The sequence below is a fragment of the Callorhinchus milii genome, unplaced genomic scaffold, assembly GCF_018977255.1.
Source record: "Callorhinchus milii isolate IMCB2004 unplaced genomic scaffold, IMCB_Cmil_1.0 Scaffold14, whole genome shotgun sequence".
Taxonomy (NCBI): Eukaryota; Metazoa; Chordata; class Chondrichthyes; order Chimaeriformes; family Callorhinchidae; genus Callorhinchus; species Callorhinchus milii.
In genome coordinates, this window is record NW_024704755.1 from 15,789,534 (window position 1) to 15,808,928 (window position 19,395).

Consider the following 19,395-nt stretch of genomic DNA (forward strand, 5'->3'; position numbering starts at 1 on the left):
ACGTGCACCAGCCTTAACCGGTGAGTGATGGCAAGAGGGGCGGAGCTGGAGTCATAAGTCCAACTCTGCCCCTCTTCTCGCTTCTAAGCGCTGCCTCGTGCGTCGAGCAACCTTGAGGGGTAGAGCTGGAGGTACCACTCTCCGCCCAGCGACAGGGACAGTGGTGCAGCAGGGTGGTAAAGGTATCAATCATAGCCGGGGCCCCTCAGACCTCGGGTCGGTAAGGCATGGTTTACCTATTTATTGGTTAATCCGGCCTTTTTAATACATCTAATCTTTTGTCTTCATCAATATCCTATCCTCCCTTCAGACCTGAACACAAGCACAATTAAACAGACCCCTCCACCACTTAGTTAAAGATTTATCTCCACGTGTGAGCCTTGAGTGCCACAAATTATATAACTCTTAAGGACATAAGTTCACGTAACAGCTGGGCAGCCTCCCAGCCACACACCAGCCATTAGGCCTAGAACCTCTGGGTTGCCTATAACGCATTTTGCACTGAGCAGGCCTTTACCAACAGAAGCGAAGTTTGAGATTCCTTGGTATTACAGACAAAACAATGGGAAACCTGTAACTCTGTAGGAACTCTGTTTTGAACTTCTCAGACTCTCAAGAAAACTGAAAACCACAAGAGATACAAAAGCAGAATATGACGAGATACAGTTGAGGAAATATAAGAGGAGAAAAATAGGATCTACAATGAAGCATGAGCCACAAAATACCCGATAGATGGCTCACAAGCTATTTTTATATTGTTTTCATTGCCTGTCAGAGTCTGGGTATACTCATGTGCAACTGTAGTTTATTGAATCATAAAATAGCACAGCACAAGGCAGACTTGTCGGTGAATCATATCTGTCATGGTGCTTTTCTCCACATGAACCAATAATCTCATGTCCTGTTCACTCCCCTGAACATTCCGCTTCAAAATCTAAGAATCTATCGTTTTTTTGTTTGCATAGAATGCCACATTCTCGGCAACTACGTAAAGAAATTTACACGTAACTGCGTAAACTTCCTATCCGTTCGTTTGACACTTATTTAAAATTGGTGTCCCCCCATCACTGACTGAATCAAGAAGTGCAATAAGTATTCATTGTGGAGTTCTGTAGCTCAGTGGTTAGAGCACTCACCTTGCAAGCGAGACAGCTGAGTTCAGTTGCAGGCAGGGCGAAACCTTGGGCAAGTTTCCTTACTCCACACGCCTAATAATAATCCCTCCAAAACAAAACAATAATAAATTGGTCATTTTCAATCCACGACTGTTTGTGGGACAGTGCTGTGCGCAATTGGCTGCCGCGATTCGCCCACAAGTATACAGTCAATTCACTTTGCAGTATATTCTGTGAAGCGTTTTGAGACATCTAGAAGACATGAAAAGTGCTATATCAAATGCAAGGATTACTATTATTATTATTACTACTATTATTATGTTTACTCCCTATTTTAGTTTTCATTCAATAAAATAAAAATTACAAAAAAAGCACTCTTCCCAGTTCAGCCCATGTCACAAGATATATGCTCTCTTCCTTGTCTCTGGTCAGCTCCTTCTCACGCTAAGCACCGATAGCATCAACCTTCAGAGACATGTACTCTTGCAGAGCCAGTCCAAAATCTCATCTTGTTTGAACCTTGACTGTCGTTCAAACCTTGCTCTCATTCACAGATGATCTCATTCACTCACGTTTCCCTTACCTCTGCAATAATTTATGCCTGTCTCCCTCTCCCCTGGATGCTTATCCATGCCTTTATTGCATCCAGGCTTCATTAAGTGCTTGCCGGACTGCCCAATCTTGCCTGCAGAGCTTGTAGTTTACTCAGAAATCTGCCTGTCCCTACCAGACTCCACGAGCCTATCACTCCCATTCTTGCCTGTTTCCACTGTCTCCCCATCCCTCAGGGTCCACCCCTAAAGTCCTCATTCTCGCATTTAATTCCCTCTATCATCTCGCACTACCCTATCACTGCAAACAAACATGAAAGGCGCTATGTACATGTTTTGATGAATTAACTGAGCTGTGCTGCTCACCGGGAAGCTTCCAAGGAGCTTCTAATACTTGCTATCCAACTCATGAGGGTTCAAACCCGGGCTTATCAAGTGTCAAATAGTCAATTAGTGAATAAGAATAACCTCGATAAAGCGGGCTTATCTAAAGGTAAAGTGGCTTCAAGGTTATATGTTTATATGTTGAAAACATTCTGACGTGCTCTGTTCTGGTATGTAGTGGAGACCTGTAGCTCAGTGGTTAGAGCACTCGCCTCACAAGCAAGAGACCTGGAGTTGATTCCTGGCAGGACAAAATGTTGGCTAAGTTTCCTTACTCCACACGCCTCTGGTTACCTCGCAATAAGTAGGAACTCGGTTGTTAGTCGATTGTCAGATCACTTTTCCGAGGGTAATAATTCCTTAAATAAACATAATAAATTGCTCACCAATAAACAACTGTTTGTGGGACACTGCTGTGTAAAATTGGCTGCCGTGTTTCACCCACAAAATATATAGTCAACTTTACAGTATATTCTGTGAAGCTCTGTGAGTCGTTTCAAAGACGTGGTAAGGCACTATTTCAAATGCAAGATTATTCTGTAGCACTGTTGAGCTGCAGCACAGTTTTGAGGGAATGCAGCACTGTCCAATGTGCAATCCTTGAGCTGAAACCATGGTCTGTTCAATGTCTGTTCCAATGGATGACATGATACCATTCGACCAAAAAATATTTTCCAGGCCAATATCCTTCGATACCAATTGGTCATTAACTTCTTGAATGTATGTGGGATCTACAGTACAAAATATGGTGGTATTTCAAATTCATGATTTCTCGTCTGACCGTTTATATCGCATAGCATGCTTGGGCTTCCAGACTTAACAGGAGTTGAGTGGGAAGAATCCATGCCCCCAAAGATGAGGCTCCCAATGAGCAGACTTCTCTGTTTACACTTGACAACAATTACCTGTGAACCACTTCAACATGAAAGGCACTGTATCAATGTTTTACTACATTTAACTTCAATAACTCAAGACCCTCCTCTTCGTCTGTGCCTTCGGTCGCCCTCTTTACCTCTATCCTCCTAACCCTCCACTCTCCATAATGCCAACCCCCAGCTGCGGTCCAATCCTTGACTGTCCAGCACCTGGGGACGTTCTCCCAAAGTGAAAGGCGCTAAACAAATGTAATGTATTGTTGTTGTTATAAATGGTTCGCTTACACTGACCTGATATGATTGACACATGACCACTTGTCAATCTGGGCTGGACAGCACTGACTTAGAGCAGTTTTGAACTTGTGGCAAGTCAAATTACAGAGAGTTTCCACTATAGACATTTGTTTGTCTGACAGGTGTTCTTTACATTTCACAATTAAGTTGAAGTCCAAAATTAACCATGTGGTCATGCTATCACCTTAAATACCAATGAAACATCAAAATAAGTAGCGCTTCACACTCCAGTTGTTTTATTAAATGTTTTTCATTGAATAAGAACAGCACACAACCTGTTGCTTCTGACTTAGTTTGAGATTTTGTTTGCGACTCTGTGTCACTATATTTTTGTTCCGCGAGGACACGGTGAGTTGGAATAAAAAATTGTGAATGTTGACCCAGGGGTGCCCGCAGTGAGTTAGTGCTGGGAGGGAGGGGCCGAGCAGGATATCCTCAGTTTTTTCAACATTGGGTTGGAAAAAAGTAAAGCTCATCCTGGAATTGATGTCTGACAGGAACTTTGTCAGACCAACAGGGGTTCTAGAGCTGAGGGTGTTATCAAGGCACAGAATATCACGAACACATGCATTTGTATCACGGACGAGGTGTAGGTGAAGAATTCAAGATGAAAAAAGATGTTGGTGACTTCAGATAGCAAGGGAAGAGAAGCAGCAGCTGGTTGTAGAGCAGCTGTTTGTAAACGGGGGCCAAAGAACCAGTGGTCTTTTTCATGTGGGAGATGAGAGAGGCAGAGATGAGGAAGATATTTCATACAGTTCCTTACCACAGCATTGAGATGTCTGAAAGCGCTTCACAGAATATACTGTAAAGTGGATTGACTGTATATTTTGTGATCAAGTTGGAGGTCAAAGATGTGCGTTGTTAAGGTTGTGGAGTCAGCAGAATTGGAAGAGGTGGGAAGAGGAAGTCCAAGCAGTAGAGATGATTTGGACACCGGGAAATCCAATTAACTCATATGTGGTTTCGGAGTCGAGGATGTAGGGAGCATGGGAGATGAAGACGAGTTTGGGATTATCTTATCCTTCAAGATGTTCCTTGGTGTATAAGAAGTGATAACTTCGATGCATTTTATCCAGACTACGAACTAAAATATTAGTTATGCATCTATTTATTCAATGAACTGAATGTTGATCTTAAGTAAAGAGTTTGTTTTATCTTGGTGTTACGTATGAAAATTGATTATGAATGTTGGTCTTCATGTGGGAAAAGTCCCTGAAATAAATGGTTATCTTACACCGATCTGATATGATAGACTTTAAGTAAGATTGCCTACATGAGAACAGATCTCACAGAATTAACCCTGGTTGCTGATGACACATAAATGACTCTTGGAGACTGGAAACAGCTAAGCTTCGCCAGAACTTTCAAGAGAGAAAATAATCAATTCATCAAAGATATTGTCAGCTTTGACGGTTACTTTCAAGCTCATTTTACTGTATTTGCTAAGAAATAGAAGACACAAGATTCTGTTAGTGCTAGGTAAACAAATGTATTTGCAATACTCCCCCCTCCCCCCACAAAAGAAAGAGGTGAATCCAAACTCCTGAAATACAGAGACAGGAAGTCTAATGTCACCACCACATGTTTTTTAACTTGAGCTTTTGCTATGCCTTGTTACAGACAAGCATCAGATTGAGGTTCAAGATGTTGGTGATTTTTCTGCTTCAGCAAGCGTCTCTGATAGGGATGATGTTCACAGGTGCGTGTCTATAATATACCCGATGTTCTGGAAAAGGACATGGAGGAAGTCGTTTTTATGTAGTTTTATCCATTTACATAGAGAGGACTGGTCTATTTATCAAGATTTGCTCTGTGTAGCTTTTTTTGTCTCTTTCTAATCAGGGTTTATATTTATTTCTGTTAGCTGTTGACGGTACTGCGATCAGAGTGATCCAACTCCCTAAACATGTTGAGGCAACCAGAGGTACAAACATTACCTTCTACTGTATCTTTCCTATCGATCAACCCAATCCGCGTTTAAAAGTGTACTGGTGGAAGCACGGAAATGATGAATACCTGCAAACAAGGAGTGATAAAAGAAAAATATTTGGATTGGAAAATAAACAAAGAGGCTTCTTCCAACTTCTTAATGTGAGTTTCCATGACTCTGGTGTGTATTACTGTGCTCCTGTACTTCAAGGAAAACTGGCAGGAAGCGGACCTGGATCATGTCTAGCTGTACTCGGTAAGTGCTGATGCACAAGTTTCAAATTTCTCAAATTTCAACATGAAACTAAGAATCTAAAAACGGCGGAGAATATTTTGCAATTATTTGAGAATATGAAGCCTTTACTTTGATGCTTTTTAACTATATAGTCCTGTAGCTCAGTGGTTAGAGCATTCGCTTTGCAAGCGAGAGACCTGGGTCGATTCCCGGCAGGGTGAAACCTTGGGCAAGTTTCCTTACTTCCACACCCCTGATAATAATCTCTCAAAAAAAGACAATAATAAATTTGTCTTTCAAAACAGGACTGTGTGTGGGACACTGCTGTGTGTAATTGGCTGCCGCATTTCACCCACAAATATACAGTCAATTCACTTTACAGTATATTCTGTGAAGCGCTTTGAGATGCCTAAAAGACGTGAAAAGCGCTACATCAAATGCAAGGATTATTATTATTATTGCATCAGTATTTAATTACCTGCATACCAATTATAATGTCACATGCAAAACACACATATATTTCAATTCAACTTATTTTATCAACTTAGCTCAATTAATTTGCGTTTGTTAAAAGGTTGAGCTGAAGGTCCATATGCAGTGTCTATTTCTTATTTACAGGATTATATTTTGGAGATTACATTTATAATGTGTTGTATTAAAATGTTATGCATAGTCACCAGCATTGACATGCAGTTGACTGAGAGACTGTGTCTCTATTTTATTCTGTCAGGATCATTGAAATACAGGTTTGGCACATACTACAATAAAGATTCCAGAAATTTACAATTAAGGATCTACATGGTGATTGGTTTGAAAGGCAAATGTTATTACCTCATAGACAGGTTCAACATATCCCCCTCACTATTGTCTATTTAGTTCCCATTAAATGTAATATCAACTTCAAAATATTTCTCCCGTTTACTAAGGTCTGATAGAATGAAGCTTATCTGCAGTAGCTATATTTATCTGTGAATGTCTCTGTAGCAATGGAATTGATTTTCTTTCCCGACTTTCAATCTGCAACTACAGGCCCAGCTGGTTTATTACTATTTCCATCGTTCTCAGTTATATGTACCTGAATGATTCGATTATATATTCAGAAGCAATAAATATATATATTCAGAAGCAATAAAAATTAGCAGCCCTCTTCTAAATTATGGAAAAAAATATTTTACTGAGTGGTAATTCAAACATTGTACTTCAGAGAGGATTGATACGCACAAGCTCTTTGTGTTACCATTTGCCACTCCCTGATAATAACTCATTCACAATTGAAAACGTTGATAGATTCCGGTGCCAAAGTTATAAGTTAACCAAATAATAGTTTGGAAAATATAAATGAATAAACCAGAATTAAAAGTGTTGCAGAGAAATGAATTGGATACCTATCAAATTATATGATGTGCAATATGATATACTAGAAAAAGTAGTAAACAGTAAGGAACACTGGCGGGTGGATCGGTAACCCGAGGACACTGATTTAAAATAGTTGTTAAAAGAAACAGAGTGGAGATGAGGAGAAATGTTTTCACACAGCGAGTTGTTGAGATCTGGAATGTATTGCCTGAAAGGCCGGTGGAAGCCAATTCAATAACAACTTTTAAGAGAGAAGTGGATTAATATTTGGGGAAGACAAGTTTGTAGGGCTATGGGGAGAGAGTGGGGAGTGGGATTGAATTGAATTTTCAAAGAGACACGATGAGCCAAATGCCTCCTCCTGTGCTGTATAATTCTATGATTCTATGATAAACAAACTATGTTCCTAAATTCCTAATGTTAGTGCCCCCAACTGAGCGGAAGTGACTTGATTCTGGTCCATTATCCATCCTACAGCTCTGCCCACTCCACTGAAGATTTTCTCCAGGGTTCCCGAAAGATTTTCATCTGCCTTTCTGGTACTTGTGTGTGAAACTGCCATGTTTTACCCAGAGAATCTCAATCTCTCATGGTACAAAAATGGCATTGAGATATCATCTGGAATAACTATCACTAAGCAGCAGAATGCCGAAGGACTGTATGAAGCCTCCAGCTCTATAACAGAGACACAGACTGTCAGAACAGAGACAGTATATACTTGTCAAGTATCTCACCCCAGCCTCCAGAGTCCAGGAATTGCCAACTATACGGTTAACTTGTTTGATGCAGGTAGGAAACCAACAATCTCATTGTCTGCTACATTTTCACAGGAATATTTCCATATATTCATCAAATTAGTTATATAATTTGTTTCATGAAAATTCACTATAAATCTGGAAAATAATCTGGAAAATAATTAAGTTTTAAAGACTTATCTACATGACTTCCTTTCCTGAAGCTATTCGCCAGTGGTCTTAGTCTCAAATAATTTTAACTACTCATAAAGAAACAATTCCTAATTTTAATTAACATTGCAAATCAGTCATGCAAGTAATGCATAGTCAATCCGCTTGAAAATATATTCTATGAAACACTTTGAGACGTCGCAACAAAATGACAAGAAGCTGTATCAAATGAAAGTTTTTTTATATAATGTTAAACTTCCATGGAATTACATTCCAATTAACTCATTTAAATTATTTAATCTGCACTTGCGGTTTGCCTGATCGTGAGAGTTGCTGAAAGGTGTCATAAAATACAGCTGCCAGACTCTCCGCAAAGTAACTTGTAAACTGTTTTCAGTCCACAGCAAAATTATTGGTTTACTAAATGGACAGGTACATTTTTGACTTTATTTCATATAAAGTTGGTGCTGTTGGAGTTCTTGTGTCTAAAATATTTTTCTTTAACTGTCACATTTAGTTCAAAATCCAAAATGGTGCATGCCTTCATGCTGTTTTGCAGGAACACATCATAAATTATTCACCTCTCAGTCTAGGCATTCAGCTATGTTTTAGTTGAACGCCTTCACGATAAGCGCGAAGTACATAAGAACATAAGAAATGCTAGACAGAAAAAGACCAAGATCCATCTAGTTTGCCTTCCACTTTCCTGGCGGTCGCATGCACATATGTCCCGAACTACCTATGTACTATATCCCATAATGTTATTTCCTAAAGGAAAACTATCTAATCTGTATTTGTAACTTCCTTTACTTCTGAAATGGTCTTTGGAACTACCCTTTGCATTAAATCCTATGCAGCACTGTGAGACACTCTCCCAACGTGAAAGGCGCTATATCATATGTCAGGATTACAAGAACATAAGTCTCACTGTTCGAAACACTGATTGTCCACCACGGTGGGATGTCTTCCCGCTGTGAAAGACGCTATACAAATGTAATTTTGTGTTTGTTGTTGTTCTATCGTTACTTTGTAGGTTTTGATGATAAACCTTATGCTATTGCAATATCCGATTTACATTGAGCATGTTACTAATCCTGATCTTGGCCATCATCATTGTGGACCATTTCAGAAAAAACCCTCTTTAAAGGTAACACATTCATTGCTTTAAGTAACCATTTGGTGTAATTTCAAAGTATTTGCAGTAGGTAGAATAACTGTCGGTTCAGAAATGAGAAGTATATGATCATCGTTGTTAAAATATTCTGTGACTTTATTTTAGAGTCAGCTAGAGTATGGATACCTTAGGTATTAATGTGGCTCAGCAAGTGCTGGCAAGCCACTGAGTCGGAAACAGAATCGAAGCCTCACGTCGGGACTTTGAAGTCTCAGATGATACAATGCAATTCTGGGTGGGGGTCAGGGGGTGTTTACATTATTGGAAATGTCATCATTCGAATGAGTTATGCGAGACTGAGGTATCCTCTGTCTGTTTAGATGGTGTTTGTCTGATGGTTATTCTTTGACGTTATTCTCCGTTTTTATTTTTGATTTATTTTTGCTTGTCTGTCCTGCCTGCCTATCATTTGAAGACAAGTCATAATCATTTACAAGTAACATTTATCTTATCAGATCTTGCCAGAATTGAAATTCTAACATATTTTCAATGAAGTAGCAATATGACCAATGAAACAGAAATTGTTGCGGAAACTCAAAAGACATTTTCTTAATGTAATTGTGTTTGATAATAATTCAATTAATTTATAGCACAGCCCAGATAAATGATGTCCTTGTCTGACTTTATATGAAAGCAGTAATTTGTGAATCCAATATTAGGATTAATAGATTAGCAAGATTCATAACTACATTCTTTTATTATAGGGAAAGAGATGAAAAGTGCCTGACTGTAAGAAGACAGAAAAACTGAGGGAAAGTATTGAAAACGAATCGAGAAAAAAGGCGGAACAAATAGTCTGAATGGCAGCAAGCCATCATTATTGCTACTCATCTTCTATTTACTTAAACTGCATCTGATAATCCTGATATATGATATAACGCTTTTCATGTTGGGAGAATGTCTCACAGTGCTGCATAGGATGTAATGTGAAGGGTAGTTCAAGTGCATCTTTTGGTGAACTCTGTCTTTTGAATGTTTTTCTAAGCTCTGTGCAATACTGCGTGTCAAAGAGAAACATGTTTGCAAATGTGTAACGATTGTTCAAAAAAATGTAAAGATTACTTATAAACATCCGTGGAGTGTGATATCTAATATTGCAGATGTTGTACGGTCCATCTCGTTTTTTATTAATTATCATGAATTATGATAAAAAATGTATTAGCTAACTAGACGTTTCAATTTATTCAAAACTGAATGTTCTCTCTTCATTAAGGATGACATTTTTTTTACCAGTAATATGTGCTTTGCTAATACCAAATATTCCAGTCTTCCCTTTTCCTTTTCTAATGTACCACTCCTGTAGGTGAAAGGGAAAGTTGTTTGGCAGTACATGTGTTTTATTTGCTTAAAACACCATCATATGCTGCACCTGAAAAGGAGAGATTGTGGGAAAACTGAGAAAATCAATGCCCTGGGCCAATGGAGACACTTAATCCCAATCTACTCTATCAAAATCTCTCATAATTTTGAACATCTCTTTTGAATCTCCCCTTAACCTTCTCTGCTCTTAGGAGAACACTCCCAGTTTCTCTAGTCTCTCCACATAACTAAGGTCCCCCATCCCTGGTACCGTTCTGGTAAATCTCCTTTGACACTCCCCAAGTACTTGATATCCTTCCTGAAGCATAATGCCTAGAATTAGACACAATACTCCAGCTGAGACCTAACAACAACATTTAATGAAAGTATGTATGAGGGTTTCGGCGACCTGCGGTGTGAGACAGTGGCAGAGCCGAGTGATGTGGCAGAGGAGGGGGAAGGCGGAGTGGGTCATGGAACGGATGTGGGGTAGAAAGGATAGTTGATGGTCAAACAAAATGCGAAGGTTCTGGACTGGCTTAGCAAGGTGGATGGTGCTGTCAGCGCCTGAGGTGAGGAAGCGCTGACCGGAGCCAATCAGGAGAGCCTCGGTCTTGTTGACGTTCAACTGAAGAAAATTAGCTCTCATCCAGGACTTGATGTCCAACAGACATTCTAACCAATGATTTATAAAGGTTTTGTAGTACTTTCTCACTTTTGTACTCTATGACTCTATTTATAAAGCCAGACAAATGTCTTTGCAAATGTCATCCAACCCAACGAACCAATCTCATGAGCCGATGCACACAGGAAATCAAACGTCACTGCCACTTATCTCATCTTAAGCAACAGCAATTACTTTTTACAGATCAGCAACAGCTTCAGTTAGTCTCAGTGGAAAATCAGAATGTTGGCGATTCTCGTGTTTCACCGTCTATGTCTAATAGGAATAATTTCTAAAGGTTTGTGGTTGAACAACTCAATTTTCTGATAAATAACAAAGATAATGTATTTCTTCTAGTTATATCCATTTATATAAAATCCACTGTCAGCCTTGCTCAGTTGATGATACTCGCATACTCGAGCCTGAAAGATTATGGGTTCAAGCCCTACGTCAGGACTTAGAACTCATATAACCGAGGCTGACATTCCATTGCAATGCTTGGACCATAAGAAGTGCCGTGAAGAGATGTTAACAATGGAGTTTCCGTCTGCCTGTTCAGGTGGATATTTACAAATCCCTTGGCCTTTTCATAAAGAGAAGGGTGTTTCCCTCAAATAAGGTTGGTAATGCATATCATGGTTGTTTGTGGTAGATTGCTGTACGCAAATTTTCTGCCTCATATTTAAATATACAGTTAAACATTTTGCAGTATATTCCGCAAAGCACTTGGAGAGGTGTTTGCAATATTAAGGACGCTAAATCAAAGATGATTAATTCTGTCTCTATCTTGCTCTGTGTGTATATATCTCATCATTGTGTTTTTGTTTGTAATCAATGTTTTAATTTATTTCTGGCAGTAGCTGGTAGAGCTTTGATCGAAGTGACCCAATACCCCGAGCACCAGGCTGTAAGCAGAGGTACAGATGTCAAGTTGTACTGTGCCTTCCCTTTCCCTGACCCCAACTCATATGCTAAAGTGCACTGGTGGAAGCAAGGCGAGAGTCAATACCTGCACAGGAGGCCCGATAAGAGGAAAATATTTGGTTTTGACAGTAAAGCATGTGGTCTATTTCAACTCCTTGATGCCACTCTCCAGGACTCTGGAGTCTATCACTGCACACTGAGTATTCAGGGGGAAATGGCAGGAAATGGAACTGGATCACAGCTAACTGTATGTGGTAAGTGAGAATACAAGTTGTTTCAAGTGTAAAAATCTCAAAACTCTTCAGTGCCTTTATTATGATGTACAGTGAATATTTTACAGATGCAAACGAGGTAGTCATATGCACAGAACCAGGTAAATAATAGATATGTATTTTGGAGGCCAGTTGGCCAGTTGGACACCAGTAAAAACTTCCTTCTGTTTCCAGTAATGCCCCGTTACATTTACTATATTTGGTGTCAACTAAAAAGGCAATCATAGTCTTGGTTAACATTTCATCCGCAAACAACACCTTCGACAATATAGTATAAAAATATAAAATACAGATAAGACACAATTATAGTGGCATCAAAAACAGAGTACAGTTTAATCCCATAACTGAACCCATGTAACCAGACGTTTCTCCGTTATTTGTTCTACAGTTCCTCCAGATCCGCTGAAGATAGACCGCACAGCTCCTCAGAAAAATTCATCCGCAACTCTGACCCTTGTGTGCAAAACAGCTGCATTTTATCCGGAGAATCTGACCCTCACTTGGTATAAAAATGGCACTGAAATTACAACTGGGATAATTACCACAAAGCAACAGAATACGGATGGGCTTTATGAAGTTTCCAGCTCTTTGGAGGAGACGCAGCCTGTCCAGAGTGGACTTGTTTATACCTGTCGAGTGTCCCATCTTATTAAGCAGACTGCAGAAATTGCTTATATTGTTCCTCCTCCAGAAGCAGAAAGTAAAGGCAAGTGGATTAGAGTTAACTATTCTTACTGGAATGTTTCCTTCTTTTATTCTGCATCTTAAAATATAGCCATACAATTTACTTCATGTAAAATACCTATAATAACAATTAATAATGCTACATTTGATATAAAGACTTTCACGTCCGGAGAACATCTCAATATTTACAGGTTATATTGTATTTTGTAGGCCAACACAGCAAATAATTTGCCCACAACAATGTTCCATAAATAGCCATGAATCGAACGACCAAGTTAATTTGGGGGATTGTTAACCAGAGCAACTTCTCTTTTCGAATCGTGCCATGGCAAGTGAATTAGTTAACTATTCTTAGTTAAAAACTATTTTTATAACCTTCTATTAATCCGCACCATAAATTATAGGCATAATGTTTGCTTCATTTAAACTCCCTATGATAATAAACAATAATCCTCATATTGGATAGAAGTGGCTTTCAAGATAGGAGGATGGCTCATAGCGCTTCGCATGATGTACTGTAAAGTGTAATGATTGTATTTTTTAAGTGAACACAGCGGACAACAATGTCCCACAAACAACAATAAATAAATTACAAATTATAGATGGGGGATTGTTGGTCATGTAACAGGAGAATTCTCTTCTCTTTTAAAATAGTGTCACGGTATCTATCATCCACTTAGGAAATATGAGCTCGAATTAACATCCATCCTAAGGACGGTATATATAAATATAAAATACTCATGTTTTAATGGAGAATACATTAACTGCAGGGAATGTAAAACAATATAATTTGCCTCTGGAAATGTTAAAATCTCATCCTTGAAAGATTTAACTTGTAATGAATGTGAGTAGGAATTGTTTATTTCCATCCTATGCTATTTGTACGAGTTAATATTATGTATCATGTATGTTTTCTCTCAATGGGCTAAATACAGTTATTTGTAAATTGCCCTCAAAGTATATCTGCTCGCAGGCTTATCACAATTATGCTTAGTTCAGAACTGAACTCAGTATTTCCCCTGAAGCCAGAGCTGAGTTCGGGAGTTGAGTCTATGGGTTACACACACAGGAGCTGTATTTCACATTACCATGACACAGTTTATGGAATATTAACAATACAATTAACAACGTATCTGCCTGTCCCTGTCCTTTACACTTCGGTAACAATAAATTAATGACTTATTTTAAACAAGTAAACCGTACTCTGCGGGTGAAGGAAGAGACAAATCACTGAAATGTCCCGGTTACCATAATAGAACAAACATGATCGTGAAATCTCCTGAACTGTTTCTTTTCTGGTGATGTGTGTACTTATGGAGATTATGAATAATTCTCAACTCTCATCTTTTTTTGTAGGGAATCCCAATAATTATTTAAGGATTGCTGGTTGTGTTGTAGGTGGACTTGCATTTTTAGTGCTTTTAATAATCATTGGGAAAATGAAAGGTAAGAGTTTGAAACTTTTTGTTCCGGTTAGTCGTAAGTGTTTAATTGTAATATAACATTTGAATGAGTAATTGAAACGATGACGCAGAATTAAAAAAATTGAGGAGTAAAATTTTCTTCGGCTCGGCGAAGTTGTTTGTTTTTTCGTAAAACTGCGTTAAGATTTATAGAATACTGCCGAGTATTCAGAAATACAAAACTCCTCATATTAAGATTGGTAAATCAAATCAGCTGCATTTTTACAGTTCGCAGTTTGTAGTTTACAACAGATGTATGGAATCTACTCTTGAGGCATGTATAGACAGGTCCGCCCATATTAGAAAGCTTTTTCATCAATGGTAGGCGTGATATTTTGAAACCATTATTGCAAAATGTAACTGTAAATATCATGCCTTTTTACATTGAGAAGGTGAGGTGAAGCACTAAGGTTCATAGTGCTGCATACTTTGTTGATAGGAGAAACAGAAAGAGAGCCAGATAGATTGGGTTAGGTTTTAAGTGCTTGTATGTTTAATTATGAAGGGCGTTGAATTACTTACTAAAATATATTTAGAAATAGGAGAGTAGTAAATATTTTATTCAATAAATTTCATTTCTTTTTAGGGTTGCACAGGAAACATAATGTATTGGACCATCGTGGCGAGCAGGTAATTATAATATTTATCCAGTTTGATGTTTCATATCTGAAGTGTGATTAATAAAGTAAAACTTTTTTTTATAATTGAGAATATTGAGAATATTTTGAAGGTCTCGTAGCGCAGTGGTTAGAGGCACTCACCTTACAAGCGAGAGGCACGGGTTTGATTCCCGGGAGGGGCGAAACCTTAAGCAAGTTTTGTTACTCCAGTCCTCTGTTTACCTAGCAGTAAGTAAACACTCTTGTTATTTGACTGGCGGATTACTTTCCGGGAGTAATAATCGCTCCAAAATGTTTTTAAAAATTGGTCACTCAATCCACAACTGTTTGTGAGGTGAGTGACTGCATGTGCTGTGCGTAACTGATTGCCGTGTTTCGCTCATAATATACACAGTCAATTCACTTTACAAAATCTTATGCGAAGCGCTTTGGGACAGCTAAACCATGTGATAAGGCACTATATCAAATGCGGGGATTATCATTATATTGTAATGTATTTCTTGCAAGTCATTACGTTTTGACTGTGCAATTCAAACTATGTACACACTGACACGAGGCACCTGTGCAATGTACCGATCATTTGCACACAGCATCACAGGCAAGGAAACTGGAAAACTTCTTGAAAAACATTCCCAAATATTTGCGTAAAAATTGAAAGTTGCATATTGCGATTTACAGGGGGTGCAGGGATCAGATGCTGAGACGGTGGCTTATGTCACACTGGATTTGAAAAGATCCAAGAAACATTCAAGACCTAAACATCAAGAGGAGAGTACAGTGTATGCACAGGTAGAGCTGAAAAACACAAACTCCAGATATAAATAATTTATCCAACATCAATTATTACCAAAGTAAATAGTTAAAATTGCTTCAGTTGATAAGTTTAAGTTTTTTTTATGTATTGCTGCATTCAGTAATTTCCCTCCTCAAATCTTCGAGCATCCTATCCAGCACTGAACAGACCTCACATACGGTTACACAGATTGATGTGTGATCCTGGAGCCCAGGCAATGAATAGAGCAACAGTTGCGTCTCAATGGACGGCCGAGTGGAACCCCTTTTAGTGTATCCCTTTTGAGCAGGACAATTAACAATGGCCACACTGATTAATTCTGCCTTCTCTCCCACACCAAACTCCGCATACCAATCCTCGCTACACTCCACTGACCCTCTCTCTACCTTGAACTGGTCTATCTTTAAATAGACGTTAAAATCCCTACCTCTTCAATAGGACAGAGGAATATAAGATGATGGGAGACTTTGACAGGGTGGAGAAGGAAAAAATATTACTGCGCACTTTGGAACTGGAGGGCATGGTTTTAGAATCAGAGTTGGGCGGTCCTGAACAGAGATAAGGAAAAACATTTTGGTATAGAAAGTGTTGGGAATGTGGAATTATCTACCACTCATTTTTTGGGGTGGCAAATAAGTACACCTTCAAACAAGAATGGGCAAATGGTTAAGAGACAATAAAATTGAGCATATTGGAAATGTACGCGAAATACTATATATACAATATGGGGGGAAACAGAATATGAGATCAGAGATAGGATCTTGGATCAACGCTCATATGGGACCTTAAACACCAGCTACACTGGAATAGCCGTACCAGTTATAAATCTATGAAATTTGCTCCCTTTGTTTGGGCCACTCCCTTCACCAGCATTGTCAAGCATTTTGAGGCATTCTCCCGATGTGAATAGTGCTATTTAAAATAAAATTGTACTGTGTTGTGGCAGACGGCTGCAGAGTACAAATGCAGCTCTCTCCGCATGAATCTGAGATGGAGATTCTAGTTAGTATTTTGTAGGTTGTTTTCAAGTTTCCCATCAAGAGTGAACAAAACCAATCATTGCAGATCAAGCAAGGGGTTGCTCCAAACAAGCTGACATATGCTGCTCTAGAATTTTCGGAATCCAAGAAAACAGGAAAATTCAAACGTATCGACAAGGATACCCAGTATGCTGAAATACAGGTGAGAAACTACAGAAGGACAGGGGAGATGTCACAAGGCGCACGCTGACACAATAATGGAAGTCACATTTAGTGTATCTTTCATAGAGACTGGTTTCACATGTATGTCTGTCTTCCACTGTTATCCTACTTGCGTACCATTGTTTATTTCAGCCTGGCTCAGTTGTTAGTACTCTCAGCTAGGGCTGAAATCTGAGATCTATCCCCTTTTGTTTGTTTGATTGCAGAACAATTCACATTTTTACCAGTCTATGCATTCAGAAATTATCCAACAACCCTCTTTAATTTTCTGTGATTAGTTTAAGGTTGTGCCCGCTACCTAATCATTGGCTGACTATTGGGGAAAAAATGTATCAGTGTCCATTCAACAAAATACTTAAAATTAAAAAGTTTCCCTGCTTTACTTAACATTTGATTAACACCCACCATTTCATATGAATATATATTTAGCACCTACCAAATAATATCATTATGCCTAAACATGGCACATTTTTTTTTACAGGTCAATCGAGGGGCATCCAGTAACAGGCTGATGTGATGTAAATTTGCCCCACTCCAAGAAAATAGGAAAGCCTTATCGACAAGAATAGTATGCCGAGGTACAGATGAGGAACAGCAGCGGAGCAGAAACATCCATAGAGAACCAAATGCCCCAAAATGTTCCAATCTTTGTGCAGATTCTGATTGTTCAAGCAAAATAGTTGTAGTTCCCTACTGTATGGAGAAATGACTATAGTAGCCCTGTGTTGCTAATCCATTAGCATCTCTCAAGCACAACCGTAGTTATTATTATTTTAAGTATTTTAAGACGCTTCTTGTAGAAAAAAGCATCTTACTTATATTCCTTCTATTACTGTGTATAATATTAACCCGAGGTCTTTAAACTTAAATTGATACTCGGAGTCCTGTAGCTCAGTGGTTAGAACACTCGCCTCACAAGCGAGAGACCTGGGTTCGATTCCGGGCAGGGCGAAACTTTGGGAAAGTTTCCTTACTCTACACGCTTGATAATAACCCTTCAAGAAGAAAACAATAATGATAATTTGGTCACTCAATCCATGACTGTTTGTGGGATACTGCTGTGTGCAATCGGCTGCAGCATTTCACCCACAAAATATGCAGTCAATTCACTTTACAGTATATTCTGTTAAGCGGTTTGCGAAGTCTTGAAGACATTAAAAGCACTATATCAAAATGCAAGGATTATTATTATTAACAAGTGCTTTCTTTAATTACACATAGTCGTTATTACGCAACAACCATACTTATACAAAAATAATCTGTTTATATGTGTTTGACAAAATGCTATATCGTATTTGCCAACTTTTTAATGAAGAACAATTATGAAGATTGTATTTTTCTCCTTTAGTGCCCTTTCAATATTCACAAAGTAACAATTAGTATGGGTTAACTTCAAACTCAATTAACAAAATATGGCGGAATTCTTCTTTTGCAGTGAAAATGTTAAAGTGTGGGCGTTCTACTGTTCACACATCTACTAAAGTGTACCGAACAGGAAACAAATGAGATTTCACCTTTGTTGTTTCTGCGGCTTATGACAGTAATACTAAATAATTCCATTACAATCTCTCGCCCTCTCTCAGACTGAATATAAAGTGTGGTTTATTGTTCCCCTAGCTTTTGCAATAATTGTTGCTCAGCTTTGATCAGTAGCTATACTATCAATATAACAATGGATACCTGCTCACAGTTCATGTGAGAGCTCACCCTGAATATCGTGTGGTTATTAAGTTTAGTGGAGGAGGAGGTGATCATAAGCACGGGCGAAAAGGAAGGTTTTGAGGCACGACTTCAAAAAGGTGAGAGAGGGAGCAAGCCGGAAGGATTGAGGGAGAGTGTTCCAGAATTTTGGGGCAGAGCGGCTGAAAGTGCAACCTCCAATGGTGGAGCGGAGGGTGCGAGGGACAAGCAGTAGGCCAGTGCCAGTCAAGCGGAGGTGGCGGATTGGGGAGTGAGGATGTCGGAGAGATAGGGAGGTTCCAGGCAGTTAAGGGATTTGAACATGAGTGTGAGGATCTTGAAGTTGATCTGTTCGGTGTTGGGGAGCCAGTGGAGCCTGGCTATGTATGGTATGTGGGGGATGAAGGACAGCTGGGGGTCGTACCAGATGCCTAGATTGCGCAATGGCTCAGAGAGTCTGAGGGAGAACCCAGGGAGGTTGAGGAGTTCAGAGTTCACTCCACAGGAGTGAAGACTTTGACAGGAGCCAACAAGGTTTCTGTACTGTCCACGTTAAGCTGCAGGAAGTTTGCGCTCATCCATGCCCTGATGCCTACCAGACATGCTTGTAGAACATCTGCGGACCTGGAGTCGATACTGGAGGAGGCAAAGTAGATTTGTTTGTCATCCACATGCATGTGGAGGTTTACCCCATGTTTGCAGATGGCTTTGCCAAGAGGGAGTGAATAGATGTGAAGTGGTGCAACTGCATTTCAAATGTGTAAAATAAATACCAGTTGATTTACTGATTTACACTGCTATCTGCTGATTTATTAAGTGTTGAAACACTAATATTTATGGTTTCCACCACGTCAATAAAGAAATGGAAGTGTCCACCTCAGAAAAGAAATAAGCTCCGCCCTCTGCTGTGGGAAGGGGAAACGATTAACCAGACATTCAGTTATCAGCCTCTTTATTTTCTCTGCAAATAACT